We start from the raw sequence: 6,450 nt of genomic DNA, 5'->3' as shown, positions 1-6,450 counted from the left end.
CAAAAATAGGTGGTGTTTTACATCTATGCAACAGATGTTGGAGGACCTGGCCAATAGCATACAGATCAAACCTGCAACCTTGGCATTATCTGCACCACCCTCTAACCATGATGGCACTTCTCCAGGAACACTGGACAATGGCCTATTAAAATAGATATTGCATGGACAGGCGGAGTCCGCCCAACCGCAAGTGACCCCCAAACAGAATAATGACTCAAGACAACGTTTCAGATGTAGGGAGACTTTGGCTCAGGCACTGGGCGTTTATCCTTATCAGTCTCCAGCCAGGGATCTGGGAGTCTTCAGGGTTATCCAGAATGTGTGGGGATTGGGCTGGCTCTGGGGAACATATGTTCAAGCAAAGAGCCTGCCCCCCATTTCACTGCCGTTGGCGTGGAGAGCAATGACAATGCTTCCCTCAAGACCCCTTTAACGGGGAACCCTGGTATCACCGCCACAAGGGGGGCGTGGATCACCGCTTCACCCCCCCCCATTTAGGAAGATAGACTAAAGGATTCTGCCCAAGACCTGAAACCGCCAAGGTTGTGACGTTTTTCTACGGGAAAGGCAAAACCTGCCAATGCAGGAAAATTCCTTTCCGGCCCTTCAACAGTAACCCTGATGTAGCAGCTCCTGCGTACCTGTGGAGAAGAGGTTAACCTGCAAAAGAAGACTTAGCTGAGGAAGGGCAGGGTGGGAGCCAACTGCCGCTTTGCAGGTAAGATTCACCCTGGCAACACCTCCCCAGGCGGGATTGGCACAGAACCTCCAGGTATCCAGCCTGGGGAGGATGAAGCCAGCCTGAACTACCAGGAGTTGCATTGGGATCCGGGGAGCTGCACACATCCATGCAAAATGCGCCCCCCCATTTGATGTGGGAGGCGGTCATTGCTGTTAGGCAGCTTATAAAAGAGTGATGCTTTTGCAACCTGTTAAAAATATTCATAATTTATGTGTCTAGCCTCTAGCAATAGGGCTTAGGTCATCTCAAGTCCATTTTGTTTCAATTCTTTTGGCACTTCATGGTTTTCTGAAGAATGCATGAAAGATTACATGTTCTTCCATCCAGCTAAGTTATACTTTGAGTATGTCATAACCATTGATTATGTCATAACCATTGATATTTACTTCAAATCAAACCCATTGTTATGATGTACATTAACATTTATAATCAGAGTGGAAAACTGTTATAATACACTTGCACATTCTTCCAAAAAGCATCAAACCATAGGGAACTTGTTAATGTCTGCCTGCTGATTTATCTACCTGTCTCTGGTCATATCTGAATAGACACCCAAACCTTTCTGATCTTTTTCTAGTCGATCCAGGTCAGACAATGCCTACCTATATTTGGATTCTCTGCTCCTCATTGGTGCTTCTTCTCCTGGTCTCAGCTCCAATCATCACCTATTTCATGGAGAAGTGTAATTGCTCCTTGTTTGGACCTAGAAACTAGGAAATCCCATTGGAAGAAAGAAAAATGCCTCCAGACTCTTCTTTTTCTATCCTTCACACCTCATCCATCTATAAACTTACAATAATGTTTCCAGTATTTTACTAAGCTGGTTTTGAGCTTTAGGGTTCCAATAAATGGCTTGGGTTCATGACATCTGCTAGGCTTCCCAGAAGTTTTTATAGCAGGTACTGAAAACAATACAGCAAAGGCGTTTTCTTTGTATTAATGGACATCTTCAATGGATAGCATTTTGTCTACTGAGATTTAAATCATGTGCTGCTTATCTTAACATGCCTATGTTTTAAAATGTTATTTGTATTTCTGCCAAATAAATTGTTGAGCTATTGTGTTGCTCTGTATTGTGCCGTATTTCTATAATATGTTACCACCTGGTGTGTGCTATGTTTACACAGACCACATTCTATGTAAATGAGTAGAGAGATAGATATACAGATAGAAATACAATTATATGGGGACCCTCAGCTGGAAGACCATGGTGGGGAACCTTTTGGGGTCCAACCCCATTAGCCAGCTTTGATAGATGGACAGGGCAACCCACCGGTCCATCACATGATTAATTCTGTTAAAATCCCTTCATACATTTCCCAAACATGGCAACCACAAAGAAGGGGGGAGTTTGTCCACCCTATGTTTTGCAAGCCACTTCATGACATGCCTTTCAACCTCCAAAACTAAGGACTCAAAGGAATAGCACAACACGGCTTCAAAGAGCTACACTGGGAAGGAGAAGCTTCTCCCCTTTCCTTGAGCAAGGTATGCTTTGCTCCAGCAAAGGGACAACTGGGGGCCCACGTGAAGCTCCCAATTGTTCCATTGAAGGCCTGGCTTTATTTATTTAGAAAAATATTTATATGCTGATATTCATACGTATATATCAATGGTATATAACTATGGTACATAAAACCATATAATAAAAATCGTATTAAAAGGTTAAAATCAGAAACAAGCTGAGGATGTCAGGTGTAGGATGGATGGAGAAGGCTCCCATAATTTGGTCAGCCAAAGGAGGAGACGTAATGGGCCTTGGTGTGCCTATGGACTGGAGTTTCCCAACACCAGTTTAAAAGCAATCCAACTGGCAACTTCCCTCCTGGCTCCTAAATATTTTTCATCCACAAAGGCATTCTTATTACACACCTCATTGTGGGGATGACTAGGGAGGCAGGAGAGGATATATTATTTAATACACACTGGTCAGAACATTGAGGCTGTGTGCTCCTCCATGCTAGTACAATAGACCACACCCTCTTCAAGTCACATATCTACTGTTGGAATGTTGTACTTGACTGCAGTTTTACATCCCACACTTATTCCTCCCAAGACACAAACGTAGGAATGAGCAGGTGAAGATTTTAAAACTGGTGAAACACTGAAAGCACTTTTATGCTGCATACAATTTTGTGACCACGGATTCCAGGCAAGAGGGAGAGCAAATTGTCCAAACAAGGTGTCCGAGGTGTAACTACCAAATCAGAAGCACTTGCAGTAGTCGATGGTATTGTGCTGGTATCTATCCAGCCATTTGAGGTTGTGCTGCTCAGAGGACCAACGTCCTTCACTGTCAGAGTCAATGTTCATTAAAGTCCCTTTAAGGGAACTGGTCCCTCTCATAGAAGGCCAAACTAGCTACAGGGGAGTTCCCATGTAATGCTCAGTCTGAGTATGACTGCTGAAACAACAGCTCTGCTTTAATAGAGTCCCAAGGCTGAACCCTGCAAGGAACCCTGTCCATAGTACTTTCTCTGTCATGCCTTGCTTTGCACCCCCTCATCTCTGTGCTGCTGAGGCAGTCAGTCCAAATGGAGAGCAATTTCGTAGGTTCTCCTCCCCAAAGGAATACCTTAAAGATCCTCTCCCCAGCCTTCCCTTTCATTTGAAAGACTTGAAATCCTTACTCCTGTCATGTATGTTGCATGAGTACTGCCTATTTCCCAGGGAAAATGTGCAGGCTGGGAAGTATCCCGATTGCAGATTGACCTCAGATTCTGTATCAAGCTGTGGTCATCCAGATGCTGTTGGACTACAACTCCCATTTTCCTTTGTCATAAGACATGCTGGCTGAGGCAGATGGGAGATAGAGTCCACCAGCATCTCAAGGGCCACAGCTTTCCCACGTTCACTTTATGCAGTATGTTGGCACATGGACAGGGCCACTTCAGATGCTTGCTGAACAGGGGCCCTCTAGTTTGCATATCAGTGACAGAGAGGTGGGACTATGATACGATAATGTTTATTAAATGTTTTGATCACTTTCAGAATTTTTTTATTCTGTTGTTCTAGTGATGTTTGCTGACATGGACTCTCTCATGAGCAAGGGTGTTGTTACAGCTGTGAAAGGTGAATTTGAGCAATAAGCTAAAATATTAAAAGGGCATTAAAAGGAGAGAATGGAATAGGTAATGAAGCCCCCAAATAGCACTTAGATTTACTGTAGACTTTACCACACTGGTTCAGCCTAACATCTATTTTGACAAATACACTTCCTTCCTTTGAGGTTTCTATGAATGCATTTTTAAAAGTTTGGCTTAATGGCTATGTTTAATTTTTGCAGTTCTGTTTTTTAAAGTATGCCATTGCCTATTAGGAAGCAACCCTTTGCACAAAAAGCTACAGTAAAGCCAACCAAAGTTAAACCGGCATGAAGTTTAACTAGATCCAAGCCTCATTTTAGAAGCAGAGCTGCTGCTCTACTTAAGCTTGTCAAATGGAAAACAACTCTTGAAAGGTGTGTTTATGCCAGATTGCCAGGTCACATGATCTACATGAATGGGTTTAGAATCCAGCCTAAACTCTCCCTTCTTGGTCTTGTCCATGTCATGCCACCAGGATTTATTTGGGGAAGTTACACCAGCCTTGTCTCAGCTAGTTTTGGTTCAGAAGGCTGAGCCCTGGTTGAACTGGGTTGAGCAAGTTACACCTTTGACTGAGCCAGTGTTGGGGACTTAATGCTGGCTGAACCCAGATGAGTCAGGAATCAGCTGGCTATTGAATCCCAAACTCCCGATTTCAGCAGATCTTGCCATAGTGCTTTGACCAAAAGAAAGAATCCACCCACTAGCTATTCAAGTTACCTGGGGACCCTGTCATATAAAGAGCCAAGTCCCCCCACAAAAAGTTCTTTTCTTTTCCTTATACTGAATTTCCATAAAGAAGAGCAACTGCAATTTTAACAGGGAGAAATGTAAAGTATTGCACTTGGGCAAAAAAAATGAGAGGCACAAATACAAGATGGGTGACACCTGGCTTGAGAGCAGTACATGTGAAAAGGATCTAGGAGTCTTGGTTGACCACAAACTTGACATGAGCCAACAGTGTGACGCGGCAGCTAAAAAAGCCAATGCAATTCTGGGCTGCATCAATAGGAGTATAGCATCTAGATCAAGGGAAGTAATAGTGCCACTGTATTCTGCTCTGGTCAGACCTCACCTGGAGTACTGTGTCCAGTTCTGGGCACCACAGTTCAAGAAGGACACTGACAAACTGGAACGTGTCCGGAGGAGGGCAACCAAAATGGTCAAAGGCCTGGAAACGATGCCTTATGAGGAACGGCTAAGGGAGCTGGGCATGTTTAGCCTGGAGAAGAGGAGGTTAAGGGGTGATATGATAGCCATGTTCAAATATATAAAAGGATGTCACATAGAGGAGGGAGAAAGGTTGTTTTCTGCTGCTCCAGAGAAGCGGACACGGAGCAATGGTTCCAAACTACAAGAAAAAAGATTCCACCTAAACATTAGGAAGAACTTCCTGACAGTGAGAGCTGTTCAACAGTGGAATTTGCTGCCAAGGAGTGTGGTGGAATCTCCTTCTTTGGAGGTCTTTAAGCAGAGGCTTGACAACCATATGTCAGGAGTGCTCTGATGGTGTTTCCTGCTTGGCAGGGGGTTGGACTCGATTGCCCTTGTGGTCTCTTCCAACTCTATGATTCTATGATTCTATGATTCTATGCAATGAACAGACAAGTTTGAAAAAGAAATGAAACACAACACTGGGAGAATAATTTGATATGAGTTAGTTTTGATGAGTTTCTCTCAGATTAAATCAGAAATTGTTACAGTTCTTCGGGGCACAGAAATAATCTTCCAAAGACAGTCTAAAAGCTCACTGAAATTACCACTTCCACATCTCCAAGGAAGCTGGAACCCTTTTCCATGGGGATACTAATAGAATGGCTGAATCCTTCACACCAGAGAGAGAATGTAAATAAAATGAAACTTGTAGTCAGACAGCAGGAAGGACCAGGTCACTTGCCTTACAAAACTGTTGCTCTATCAACTTTAATATCAGAAACTGGTAGAGCAGGGATCAAGGTCCTGTGGCATTAAGCTGGCCCACAAGGTCTCACCATGCAGCCCAGGCACTCTCCCTTCTTTATAGGCCAAACTTTTTTCAAAGCGGGCCAGATTTGATGAAGTGATCATGGGTGAGGGCCGGGCAAAATTGTTGAGCTTTTTTTGCCCCACAGAAATTGTTGGGTTTAACTTACATTTACACTTAGCTGTTGAAGAGACAGAAGAGAACAGTGACTGTAGTCAAACTTCAAAGAAAGAAGCTCTCCATTAGTATTAGCATCTCCTTACCTGGGATCCTTCAACTTCTGAGGCTCTACAGCAGCCTTTGTCATGGAGACTACAACATGCAGCAGCAGCAGCAGCAACAGAGCTGAGGCCTGATTTGATGAAGTGAACATTCGCGAGGCCCAACCATTTTGCCTGACATTCTGAGTTCCGGGTGCACCAGGGTTTACATCAGCTTAATAGAGTTGGCCAGGACGAAAGAAGAGATACAATTTATGAGCTTTCTCCATAGTCTGCACAGCAGGAGGTGTTCAGTCAACAGTGCAAAGGCTGAGCTGAAGCGTTTCCTGCTGGTTACCTGCTTTCAGCAATAGGGGTCACTGTTTGGTAGTAGCCAGTTGGTTAGCTGTCAGATTCTAGAGCTCCCTATTGGTGGCTCTTGGGTAAATACAGAGTCCA

This window comes from Podarcis erhardii, assembly GCF_964252035.2.
Source record: "Podarcis erhardii genome assembly, chromosome: 13".
NCBI lineage: Eukaryota > Metazoa > Chordata > Lepidosauria > Squamata > Lacertidae > Podarcis > Podarcis erhardii.
Note: the sequence above shows the minus strand (reverse complement) of the source record.